The sequence below is a fragment of the Calonectris borealis genome, chromosome 3, assembly GCF_964195595.1.
Source record: "Calonectris borealis chromosome 3, bCalBor7.hap1.2, whole genome shotgun sequence".
Taxonomy (NCBI): domain Eukaryota; kingdom Metazoa; phylum Chordata; class Aves; order Procellariiformes; family Procellariidae; genus Calonectris; species Calonectris borealis.
In genome coordinates this window covers 109829542-109843274 of record NC_134314.1, presented here as the reverse complement: position 1 = coordinate 109843274, position 13733 = coordinate 109829542, and the positions used below count along the sequence as shown (strand labels likewise).

The window sequence follows — 13733 nt, the reverse complement described above, 5'->3', positions numbered from 1 at the left end:
GCAGGGGCCCAAGCACTCTCGCACCCGCCCGGCTGGTGGCACCAGCAGAGGTATGAGCATCGTTGCAGCTCCAGCTCCGAGCCATCTTGCTCCTGAGGCTGCAATTTCCACCAGCTGGCTGCAAGGTAAGCCAAGCCCTGTTTCTAAATTGATTGTTTCCTTATTCATTCTGCCTTAATGGCATAACCTGTCTACAGGGAAGATTGGGATTTAACACTTTCCAAGCCAGCCTGCAGAAGGTGAAAACCCACAACTGCAACCACAGCCCCTGCTGCCTCCTTCCCAGGAGGAAATGTCGTAGACTCTGTAATTACTTTGACCTTTAGCTGATGAAATTTGTGGCTTTTATGGACCAACGCCAACATATTCCTAGCTCAGGAAATCCAGACACATCTCTTACATCTGTGCTGCTCTTTCCAGGTCCCTGTCAGCCCCTGTGATGGCCTTAAGATGACACACCAGTGGCAGGAGGGCATCCCGTGCCCAGCCTGAGGAGCTCCCCATCACAGCCACCATGTCCCTTCCCATCCACACGCCACTCGCCTGCTCTTGTGTCACTGCCCAGGTGCTACCACTACCATCCTCAAATGAAGCAGGAAAGAGAACTGAGCAACCACTCTTTCAAGAAACCATCAGTTTGCTCCCCCAAAGCTCTGGACTACAGTATCTGGAAGGGGAAGTAAAAACAGATGGAAAAACTAAGGTGGGGATGAGGAGGAGAAAGCAAGTAACGGTAGCCAAATATTGCTGGTTTATGCTATCAGCATGGCATGTTGCACCTCAGAATTGCCAAAATGCTTGAGATCTTCTTTTTAATGAAGTTTTTCACCTTTTCATCTTGAAATTGCATTTCTGATTATTTACGAAGTGACCTAAATGAAAGGAAAAAAGAGTGCACAACAGGTGAAATAATTCCAAAGATAAAAAAAAAAAAAAAGAGACATCGTGGGTGGGACAAAATATTTGCAAGCTCACACTAAATCGGTTGCTGCCTTCTCTCATCAAAACCTTTCTCAAATCCTGCCTCAATTGACCAAAGCAGATTTCTCATTACTACCCTGTTCTTTCACCAACCCCCAAAATTCATCATTCAACCAATTCTCATTCTAGGTCCATCCTCAAAGGACACTAAAGTTGCACGGCCACTCCGCACGCAGGAGAAAATTCAGTGACATTGCCCTGTGTGACAACACCCTCATTCATCAAAGGTACATCTCAGGAATGCTAAAAGCAGAGGGTTTCTGAATTACTAAACAGCACCGGCTCATGCCCCAAGCTGCTCGACTGGGTCACTGTGGCCCCTTGCATCATCCAGTAACCAATTTCGACTGAGCTTTCCCAACCTGATCTGACGAGAAAGAAGCTGCTGCTGTCTGCTCGGCGCCTGGTTTGCTGCGCTCAGGCTCAGCTCCCGCTTGCTTTGCGGAGCTGCAGGGACAGACTACGACGATTGCTCTCCCTGTGCTATTTATACACCATTATCTCCTAACCGTTCCCAGATGCGTGTCCTTCCACCCACTTCCAGTGCGGCATCAGGAGGGGTTGTGTGGAGCAAACAAGGGAAGTTATTTCTGGAAAAGAATGAGAGAGGGTGAGAAATACAAAGTCATCAATACTTTAATTACGTTATTACAATAGTTAAGAAGCTAATAAATAAAGCCGCAGCGGATGCGTGCTGTATCACCCACCAGTGGGAGTGCCAGGGATATTGCACGCTGGCTGAGCCTGCCAGCGCTGTGACGAAGGCTCCTCACGCGTGACAACAACTTCATTTTAAAACTCCAGATGTCTACGCACCCGATCAGCCTAATTAGACAACATGCGTGAGGAAAACACTGAAACATCGCATATGAGCACCTCCAGAGCTTGGTCACTGGCTCTGTGACTCATCCCTGACTTCTGTCTAATGAGGCTCATCGCATCCCAAAGACGGGACTGATGACTGCACTGCCGCTACGGAGCGGGCAGGGACCTGGCAGCACCCCCAGCCTCGCTTCGCCTCTGTGACCAGCACTGCACCGCAGGTGGGACTCGCCTCCCCAAAAAACAGCCCACAAAGGGTTAGGCTGAGCTGCTGCATCTGCCAGGGCTCCTCCGGGGTCCCTATGTGGCCCGGATTCTGCCCTAGCCCAGGATTTTACCCCTGGGTCCTTCTTTCAGGAGCCCTCCCAGACTTTCCTCCAGTTGGTCCCTTATTTTTTCTTCTCCTTCCCCCCCCAGTGTAACTGCAGCTAAACATCCTGGCTCCTCAGAAGGCAGATTTCAGTTTAAGTTGTTGACTACAAGTGTTTTTTTGGCACTTGCTTGGGTAATAAAACCCACAGCTTGGAAAAGCATTAAATCCAGCATGTCCAGAATTATTTTGTGTGACAATTACATCTGGGGTAATTTCAATTTAATACCTCACTGCAAGTGAAAATTGCAGCATACAGCCCTAAAATTGCTGTAATAATGAAAATAAACCCACTAAGAGCTGCCTGTGCTACCTCAGGCTGTCACTGGATAAACGTTTTGTGCTGCTTATGGTATTTCATAGGTCACCCAATTGCCCACAAGAGGAAAAACAAAAACAACACCCACAACATTTTCAGGAAACCAATGAAAGTTTGAGGGTTTGGGTTTTTTTTATTGTTCCAAAAAAAAAAAAAGTTTATAAAAAGTAATAACTGCATTGCTTATATTTGCAGTGTGTTGAAACTCACTGGCTGAAGTCATTTAAACTTTCATGCTTTGAAACCTTGCAGCAGGACTGGGGAGCAATCTTAGCACAGCGAGTGCTAGCAGGAGCACTGCCAGGCTGAACTGCCTGCAACGTGGGCTGCTCCACCAGCTCGCCGCGTCTGAGGGGCCAAAAGAAGACAGAAGCTAGACCGGCCTGCCCTAAAAACCCCAGAGAGAGCATCCAGCCGGAGAAACAATTATTATTTCCTCCTGCAAACTTTCATTTCACGGGAAGTTTCACTTTTCTGTTTTAAAGTTATTTCCCATTCAAATTTGAAATAATTTCAGAAACAGAAAGTTATGAAAGGGGCATTCTGGCTGCAGACACCTTAGGAATCATCCTTGGAAAGTCCCAGCCCAGAGTGGCTGCTCGCCGTACTTCCTTCAGGGTGGCAGGAGCAGCACATCTCATCTCCGTGTTCCCAAAATGCCGATAACAGCTCAGGAACAAACTATGGCGCACCCGTTTGCGGGGACAGGGAGCAGACAGCCAGAGCCCTGCACTCATGGCAGGAAGCGCAAAGCCCTCCCGCAAAGTCCCAGACTTTGGACACTCCAGTGTTCCTCACAGGCCTCCAAAGTCCCTCACACCGAAGACTTTTTTCTTGGGTTGCTTCGACCCTTGTGCTCCTGGTGAGCGATGGGGTATCACACCCTGGTGGCCTCTGCACACAGCCACCCCTGCATCCCTAGAGGTCCTCCTGATGGGGCAACGCATGCCCATCTCCAGGGCATTTCAACCTACTTTATGTTTAAAATGGCAGACTTAACTCACAGTGCCCCTCACTAAATCAAAGCCCACCTTGGAAACACCGCTACGTAGCACAGTGGTAAAGACTAACGGTGTGAACAGAGATGGACCCTGTTCCTCAACCCCTCCTGATCCACCCCTGGGCTAATCCAGAGTGTGTTTTCTCCTTGACATCTGCCATCACACGCCCATAGAGCTGCACCACGTCTCCTGAAACCCACCTCTCATGCTCACCCTCTTCTGTGCCTCATTAACTTCCTTCAAGAGATGATTATCCTCATCCCGTTCCCCCAGCTTCCTCTGCCAGGCTTCTGCTCATTCCTCTTTTCTGCTTCGATGGACATCACTTGCCAACAGCTCTGCTTTGAATTTTTAACGTTTTCCATGAAGTCCAAACTCTCCCTCAACACAGCTCACCACTTCTAAAGTGCTCTCTGCATATTTATTTTGAACAGCCAGCTGCATCAGACAGAGCTACACCATCTTTGAACTCCCTCCTGGCTCTTCTCTTCTGCTTGGAAACACGTGCGAGAGTAATCTCATCACCACACATCTAAACCATGAGTATTTGAATTTGTCTCCACACTGCACTCACAGGGCTCTCCCTCTCATATCGTCCCAGAGGACAGGGACCTGCCATGAGAAACAGTATGGGTTCACACCAACACCGATGGACAAACCTACAAGGACTTTGGGTTTCAGATGACATTCCTTGAGTGTGACTAGCTCGCCAAGCTTGATGGCTCTCTTGAGTGAAGACATGTGCAAGAGTCACGTCACAGCTGCGCAACTACCATGAGCTGCGTGTTATAGACTTGGACGCTCCACCAGAAGCAGAGAAGAACTTGGTGGAGAAAGGGAAAAAACATAAAGTCCTTTTAGCTCACAGAAAAAGTGAATTAAATTACACAAATCTCCACAGCAACTTCGAGGAAGAGTTAATACTAATGTCAAAACTCTCAGCTCACATCCATGCTGGCAGAAGAGATCTTACCAGCCTGGTGCACGCCTCTGAAGGGACTCTGCCAGTCAGGACAGGAGCAAGCCTCTGCTCTAGCCGGGCCTTGGCCTGGACCAAGTCATTCATGCCTGGGAGATGCCTCTACAGCTTTGCTCAGGCTACACACCAGTCAGTCAATGACTACCTCCCAGGGACCTTGCTGTCACCTCACACCCAGCCCGAGAGACAGAGTGACAGGGAAAGTAGAGGAGAAAGACCAGAGATGCTGAAAACACGTCTGTACCTTACCAAAGGGACAGGAGCCAGTCCACTTCTGGAGATGGGTGGCAGTCCAGGAAAGAAAAACAAGCAGAGCTTTCTTTTGTCATTTTTCCTTCTTATCATGAAAACCAGCTCAGCCCTCTCTGGGTTGAGCTCCTTCACTAACTATTGCGGCCAGGCGCCCTTGGTGTAGTCTCTGCAATTCCTCCCTCCAGGACCACAGAGGAAACTGGAGCAAGTCTTTACAACCAACCAGGTATGAAAAATTACTCCCTCGGAAGAAAATGAAAATTACTGCCCTAGGGCGCGAGGAAGCCACCCACTGCAGGCAAGAAAACAGTCACTGGTGGGAAGGAAGAGATTAGAGCCCCAGCTGCCTTGCCCTGGCCAGTAGCGAACATGCCCGGGCTTTGCACGCCTGCAGGGATGGCAGAATATGTGGGCACCTTGGTCATACCTCTCAGGACAACCTCTCAGGGTGGCACAGCCCCTACCCACTGCGAAACCATTGTGCCTAAACCCTGCCTTCAAGCTGAAGCAAAATTACAGGTGACTTCCACGAAAATAGTCTAAAAATAGGGACCCTGGATATGTTGTGACTTAGAGCTATATAGCAATGTATGTGCCAACTCGTATGGAAGCTAGTGAATTCATAGAGCTTACTGCTGGACAGGACCGTGCACTGTCTCACCTGACCTCTGGGTAACACGGTCTCTGGCATGCTTCCCAGTTATCTGTGCATTTCTCAGTTATCCATGCATTAAGCCCAGTGACTTGAGTCTGACTGCAGAGTACCTTTCAAAAAATCATTGCTTCATGCCCTCCAGAGATGGAAAATGCAAGAAGCACTGTTCACGTTACAGTCAATACGTCAGTCTCATACGACAGTATAAATGGGATACAACAATTCAGTGGCCTTCTTCATGACATTCATAGAATAGAATCATAGAATCATAGAATCATTAACCTTGGAAAAGATCTCTAAGATCATCGAGTCCAGCCGTCAACCCAACACCACCATGCCCACTACACCATGTCCCTAAGCGCCTCATCTACACGTCTTTTAAATACTTCCAGGGTTGGTGACTCCACCACTTCCCTGGGCAGCCTGTTCCAAGGCCTGACCACTCTTGCAGTAAAGAAATTTCTCCTAATGTCCAATCTAAACCTCCCTTGGCACAGCTTGAGGCCATTTCCTCTCGTCCTATCACTAGTTACTTGGCAGAAGAGACCAACGCCCACCTCGCTACAACCTCCTTTCAGGTAGTTGTAGAGTGCGATGAGGTCTCCCCTGAGCTTCCTCTTCTCCAGGCTAAACAACCCCAGTTCCCTCAGCCGCTCCTCATAAGACTTGTGCTCCAGGCCCTTCACCAGCTTCGTTGCCCTTCTCTGGACACGCTCCAGCACCTCCATGTCCTTCTTGTAGTGAGGGGCCCAAAACTGAACACAGGATTCGAGGTGCGGCCTCACTAGTGCTGAGTACAGGGGCACGATCACCTCCCTACTCCTGCTGGCCACACTATTTCTGATACCGGCCAGGATGCCGTTGGCCTTCTTGGCCACCTGGGCACACTGCCGGCTCACTTCCCATCACCACCCTTGGTTCTTCTTGGCTCTCCCCAAGCCATCCTTCCTGCACGTTACCTCAAAATATTTTGTCACTCAGCTTTGAGAGACCTTCAAAATCCTACTTTGTCTTCCCAAGATATGCCAGCATCTCCTCCTCCTTCTATGGATATGCTTTGCACCTCCTCAACCAGGATGAGGCTGCCAAACGGAGGGCTGACTATGGTCTGCCTTGCTGCACATCTCCAGCACCACCATCCACCGCGTGCACTGGCTGGCACCCGGGGCCGTGCCAGGGGACGGCTGCTGGCAGTGAGCAGGCTGCTTGCACATCCTGCACTTGGGGTCGGGTCTGGGATGAAGACCTACTGAAAAAGCTCTGGGGTTTCCTAGAAAATGCCAAGAGCTTTGATGCTGACCGCTCCACCAGGACACACCACAATTTGAGCACGAACATCGCTGCTCAGAGCACATATGTGACCTTTGTAGCATGATAGGAAGAACAGTGGCTGCGGGGATTGCCACCTGCTACAGACCTTCTTGCGTCTATCCTGGTCCTGCAGGGACCTTGGGCTGGCCGTGGCCGTGGGCAGGTTGGTGCTATCGAAACACCAAAAGGCCTAGAGCAAAGAGAGGCTGAAAAAACAGCTGGAATGCAGAGGACTCTGGAAAGCAGCTGTGCCAAAAGGAAAGAAGAAGGGACAAGGAGTCAGATGTCAGCTGGCAATGCCACGTGATTGCAGGGAACACCAGCTCAAGTTTGGCTTGCCAAAGTGAAAAAATACGCTTGAGAAAGGTCAGTAGGACTTCTCAGTGCTGGACTGGCATGCGCCTCAGGTTCGCATTCCCAAAAAGGGACTGAAAAATCCCCAGGGTGGCATGCAACAGCCTCAGTGGCTGCTAGGGCTGGGAGAAACAGGGGCAATCCAAAGAGAGGAATCCCTGGTTGACTTGGGGGTGTGCAAGGGCTTGAACGAGGATGAGGAGGCACATCTGCAACAAATATTCAATGGTGGTTAGCATCAGAGCTGACAAGGAATTATTTAGCATGCTTTAACTAGGACGCAATTGGATAAAACTGTAAGGAAGACCACCAGCAAAAAACACTGCCAGGGCACTGAACCAGTTCTGGTTGTAGATTAGACTCCCAAGTCCCCACGTCTCCCCTCCCTAGCATGTGCTGCCGCAAAAATACTAGAAAACGGGCAAAAGAGAAGAGCCCTCCCAAGGGCAGAAGATGCAGCTGCTGATGAAACAGGTCTTCTCAGCCTCCGTGTTCTTCTGAAGTTGATGTACTACCACGAATGTGACGGTGACAGCTAGTGCTTGCCTGAAGGCAAGCAGCTCCAAGACTTGGCAGGGGACCACCATGCACGCTGCCCACCAGGGCAGGGACCTGCAAACGGGAACCCGGGTTGAACTCAACTGCGGGTTGATCTGAGAAGGTCAGCCTTCTTGGGTTGACCAAGAAGGACATTCTTCTACACAGCTTCTGGAAGTTGAAACAGTGCTGTATTTGTCTAGTGCACAATTACTATTTCCTCTAAGTCATTGTCTCTTTTGGACTCTTTCTTTCTTTCTTTTCCCTGCAAGATAGATATCTAAAAAATTAATCAAACAGCTAAATTCAAAGAAAGGAGGAAATGCAAGAAGGCAAAAATAACCTTCTGTGCACATGACATGCTGCTGCTGGCGAACCTCAAAACTGACAAGATGATGCATTTATAATTTATTAAAAATTTGCTGGGTTTTTGTCTTTGGAAAAGGGGAGGGGGAAAAAAAGAGAACGTACTAAAAAAGAAGGACAGAAAAGGACGGCTGCGTTTAAAAACAAGTTAAACCATATTGTGTGTCTTGATTTTCAAAGCAGCTCATGAATAATTCAGACTTCTAGGGCCCTCCACATAGACTCAGGGTCTGTCTTGCTTCTTGACTGCCCCCACCCTTCCTTCCTCAGAACTGAGGCAAAAAGAAAAAAGGAGCCAACAAAAGTGAAAAAAAGAAAACAAACAAACAAAAAAGAACCTTCTTTGTTTTCAGTAGAATTTCAAATTGTGGCCAAATTTCTGATGCCAGTTTTACTGGAATACCAGAGCTGACATCAAATGTTTTCACTTGGTGAAAGTAAAAGCAAAATCTGGCACCTTGCGCTTTTCTGGAAAGCCACCAATCCTTTATTAAAGATCTTTAGAAGCCAGGACAACCTGAAATTACATTTCAGAGGGTCAGAAACACAGATGTAAACATTCATTAAGGAGGATGCTTTCTGACCAGAGCTTCCTGGCACCACATGGCAAATCAAGGCAGAGAAACTCCCCATCCCCACAGCGCCTCCTTAGTCATAACTGGAGAAGCACAAATCCAGCTCCATGCTGTGACAGCTCAAAAACACTTTAAGCATGCAGGAATCTGCAGCGCTTACAGCAAAAATCCACTCAAATGGCCCTGAAACATTGCCTGTGATCACCCTTTCGCTACAGTTGATGGAGTAGGACTTTAAGGCGCTGGATAGCTGAAAAAACAAACAAACAAGAGTTTGATGGAAGAAACTGTCTCATGGCCTTAATTATCGATAGTAGCGAGCCTCGGAGAATTAGTTCCATTGCTTACTAATACTTGACTTCGATTTCAGCCTACACAAACATATTGGGTCAATAGAAATACCGAGACAAGCACGAAAGTTAAACAAACAACTTCATTCTGTCAGAATTACTTGGAGCAAGTTATCAAAGTAATCGATGGCATGTAATAACTATAAGACAAGTGGTCAATACATTATAGCAGTCAAAGGCAGAGGATGGCTCTAGCAGAATGATCAATGGCACCCCAGGAATGCCAAAGCACTTGGTGATGAAGCGATGTCCACCATAAAGTCATCAGTGGACCATGGTATGGTTCAGAAGGGCGCTGCATCGCTCTCTGCGATAAGCATCAAGACAAGCAAGGCTTTCTCTTCCCTATAAAAACCCCAGGATCCTCTCTGTCCATTGCAGGAAAGGAGGCACATGGAGTTTAAAGAGGAGATCCGATGCCTCCATGGATTGACCAGTATTGGCACACCCATCCTGAGGGCCACACTGGGGCTGCAGTCAATCCTGGTCTATCAGAGACCCCCATCCCTCCCTCCAGTGGGAGGGAGCCCTCCCCCCGGTGCAGCGACTGCCGTCGCGATACCACGTCCTCCCACCGGCGGTTCCTGCAGCTGCCGACGCGCGTCGTGGCATCACTTCCACTCCAGCACATCATTTGTTCCAGAGGAGCTCAACCTGTACTTTTCATCTGATACTCAAAATCACTTGCTTTTAAATACAGCCTGTCATTTTTAGATGACTAGAAGTGTCAAAAACATCTGAGATCTAAATGAAATTTTTTCCTTTTTAGGATGAGAAAAACAGATCTCTTTGGCCTTAAGTTTTCCTGTATTTTTACTTTTAGATTCACTGAGAGTTTTGCTTTTCGTTTATCCTGAAATTGTTAACTCCTGGCTTTTCTTTCTCTTAAATAACCGAAGAACCAAAACACGATTATTCACTCAGCTCTACTGAGCCCTGTCCACCCGCATAGCCCCCAAATTCAGGCTCCAGAGATGTGGCACTGACAACACCGACGTAACCCAAGTGTGGGGAGCGAAGCAGATGCCACCACCCGCTCTGTCTCCACTTCCAGCTTCAGCCTCTAGAACAAAATCTGGTGCCCGTGCCCAGATGCCGCTCACCTTGAAATGGAGCGGTTCATCCTCAGGGCGCAGCAACTGGGAAGTCACTGTTTTTTATTAAACTCCCAGCTCTCCCCCCTGCCTGTCCCCCATCGTGACAGGGACATGTAGAAAGATCACCGCGCCACAGACAGGTATCTGGGTAACGAGCTTTTATCTCCGGGTGAATGTGTCGCAGAAGTGGAGCTAATTAACTGGGGCTCTGTTTTTGAAAAAGGTTAATATTTTATCACATGTCTTCTATCTTGAGGAATAATTAGCCCTGGCAGTACCAGCTCTGCTGTTTCCCAAGGGACTGAGCGAGAGACTGGAGGCTCGAGCGAGACACGTGGTAATGATGGATAGACAGCATCTCCACTCTGGGCTAACAGTACATCTAACCAGCCGTTACTTCTCAACACAAACTAAACTGCCGTAAAATATTAACAGAGGCAAAACCTTGCTCCAAAGGCTGTACGTATTCTTCTCATCCTAGCCTACGCCCTCAGGTGCAGGGGATGCTTTAAACCAAGGCACTGCGACTCAGTCAAGAGCTTCACAGCTCCAGCACCAGAGCACCAGTCCAAGCCCCTTCTCCCCAGGGACCGCTGCCGGTGCCAGCTCTGGGGCAGTCTCTTCCCTCGTGGCTCCAATGCCCCGGTCTGCACAACAAGGGGGAAACCCCAAAGGCTCCCCCAACTCTTCCACCCCAACAACAAACCTGTTCTCTCTGCTGAAGCAAATTCCCACAGGGACTGCAAAGAAGAAGGTCCCCCCAGTTCTTGCACAGCAGTCCTCATCGGGACAGCACACAACATCTCCCCATGAGGCCGCTAAGAATAGGGGTGGGATGCAAGCAGAGTAAATGGAGAAATTGTAAAAAGATGAGGGAAGAGTCATTTCAGATCGACCCAGAACTATTTTGTGCATGTGTTTTTCTTGGCAAAATGCAACGGACGGGTGGGTGGGGAATTTCCAAAATGAAATCAAAACTGTCTCACAGGGAAACAAAACCAAAATAACTTAGGTGAAGGAAATCTATCACTTGGAGAGGAGGGAGAAGCTGTTTTTAGTTTTTTTTCTCTCTGAAACAGCAATTTTTGGCAAGCAAAACATCAGTCCGAACAAAATAAAAGTGTTCTTCTCCAGGGAAGAGACAGCTAGGATAGAGGCTGTGCCTGCTGCTGAGTGAGCTCCTTGGACTCTTCTCAGAAGGATCCCGTGCAGATGCTCTTCCTACCCAGTGAGGCACTGTGGGGCTGGGACAAGGGACAACTTGGAGAAACAAAACACAGCACGTAGGAAATTTAATGTTACACCATAGTGTTTGCTGGAACAGTCCAGAGTCACCTGTGCTGCCAGGAGCCGGGCTCCAAGACACCGAGGTCCTATGGGCTCCCCCAGGACCCGCGCTGCCGATCCCCTTTGCCCTGCAGACACCTTTGTGCTGGTTTTGGCTGGGATAGAGTTAATTTTCTCCATAGTAGCTAGTACAGGGCTGTGTTTCGGATTTGTGCCGAAAACAGTGTTGATAACAGAGAGATGTTTTAGTTACACTGAGCAGTGCTTACACAGAGCCAAGGCCTATTCTGCTTCTCGCCCCACCCCACCAGCGAGCAGGCTGGGGGTGCACAAGAAGTTGGGAGGGGACACAGCTGAGACAACTGACCCCGACCGACCAAAGGGATTTTCCATACCATATGACGTCATGCTCAGCATATAAAGCTGGGGGAAGAAGAAGGAAACGGGCGACATTCGGAGTGAAGGCGCTTGTCTCCCCAAGTAACCGTTACGCGTGATGGAGCCCTGCTTTCCTGGCGATGGCTGAACACCTGCCTGCCGATGGGAAGGAGTGAATGAATTCCTTGTTTTGCTTTGCTCGCGCACGCGGCTTTCGCTTTACCTATTAAACTGTCTTTATCTCAACCCATGAGCTTTCTCACTTTTACTCTTCTGATTGTCTCCCCCATCCCACACTGGGGGCGAACGAGTGGCTGTGTGGGGCTTAGTTGCCGGCTGGGGTTAAACCATGACAACCTTTTAGCTGAGAACACAGCTCAGGAATCGTTTCTGCTCACTGCACAGACAAGTGCCATAACTCACACTCCTAGGACAGCTCTTTCGGATATAACTAGCTTTGCCCTCCAGAAAAAAAAAAGAGTAACACAGCCACTTAACTGACACATCCTCCTGCATTCAAAACACCCGCCTATACATTTCCATCAGCTCCTCATACAGTCTAGCTCACTCCTCAGCTCCTTCCCAAGAGTCGCCCTCATCCTTCTCACTCAAGAAAAAGAAAAGGAGGGGGAGGAATAGGACTGCAAATCCTCTGCTGCAGAATAAGCACTGTCACATTTGCCATTTCCCTACAGCACCCATGATCGAGACACAACCAACCCCGCTCCTGAAGAAACACCAGCCTCCCCCTGCCCCTGCCCCAGCGTCCCTTCCCAGTACCATTTTTAATTAAAGCCCCTCAGCCTGCCTTTCTCTAGGCAGCCCCTCGAGATACAAAAACTGCGGTATCTCACGGCGCTTCAGATCCTGCCCCACTTGATGGTCGCAAACACCCAGCATCAGAGCCCGTGACTCCAGGGCACAGTTCACAACCTGGGATCAGTCGGGCTGTGGTCCAAAAACCTGAGGGGAGCTGCTGCACTGCCAGGGTGAAGAAGACACAACACCTCCGAAACCAAAAGGGCAGCAGTCCTTTCGCTGTGATGCAGGTACCCTGGTGGTAACGATTACCCTCCACTTCTGCCTAGGAGTCGCTTGTTGGCTGACCTGACCCACCACCTCCAGCTCCAGGAGCAATCAGGCAGGGGCTGGAGGGCATGGCGGCATTGCAGGCTGTCGTGGACATCAGAGCAACATCTGGGGCTGGGTTGGGATATCGGCACTTGGAAGCCCCTCTCCTCCCCAGGGAGGTCTGTGTAAGCCACACAGGGCGGTTCAGATGTCAGTGGGGCCTGGGGAACACACTAACCCCCAGGACAACCACCGGCAGAGCCAACACAGACCACGGCAGAAGCCCCATCACATCTGAGGAGGGAAGAACAAGCTCTTTGGGACAAGTGGATGTTGAGATGATGGTCTGGCCAGCAGTGTTGCCCAAGGATAGTCCCCAGCCCAGACACAGGCAGCCACCTCAGGGGAGATGCGACCTCTCTCAGTCCTCAAACCCACCATAATCCCATTTCAGGCAGCTTCTTTTCATCACTACTTCCTTCCCCCCCCGCAACATTAAAAAAACAAAAACCTTCAGAAGGCAGCATTAAATAGAAAGAGATATTTGAAAAAGATCATCGCATTCATCAAGTTTTGTCCCCTCAACCCACCAGCCTCTGTCTCAGAAGCCATCAGGTCTAGCTGACCTGCTCCTCAAGCCCTCCACCTCCTGGCAAGCTGTCCCACAGGCCACCAGACAACAAACATGGGGCAGCAAACATCACAGACGCTGTCACGCATTGGGGTGGCCACAGCCATTCCCAGGATGGAGACTTGGACAAACACCAGCCATTTCCCAGGACTGTGCATTTCCAGCCCAGTTTGCAGCCAGTGAGTCCCCAGCGAGACACATCACAGTTCCTGTGTGAGCTCTCCAGAAGCAGTAGGTGCAGCTATCGGAAAAAGGCACCTTACCGATTTCTTACCAGGTGTTCCCACATCTATGCAAGACGCCAACTCCAGCAGAAGCAGGAGAACATGAAACACTGTTTTTTTTCAGCGCTAAAATGGTCCAATGAATATTCTTCTCCACTTTCAGGCAACGTCAT

General features: G+C 49.4%; 1 protein-coding gene across 1 annotated transcript in view; it reads right to left on the bottom strand.

Moving 5' to 3' along the window:
• The window catches only part of GALNT14 (polypeptide N-acetylgalactosaminyltransferase 14), a 100095-nt gene that overhangs the window by 39942 nt on the left and 46420 nt on the right, over window positions 1–13733 (bottom strand). The gene's annotated exons all lie outside the window — the stretch shown is intronic.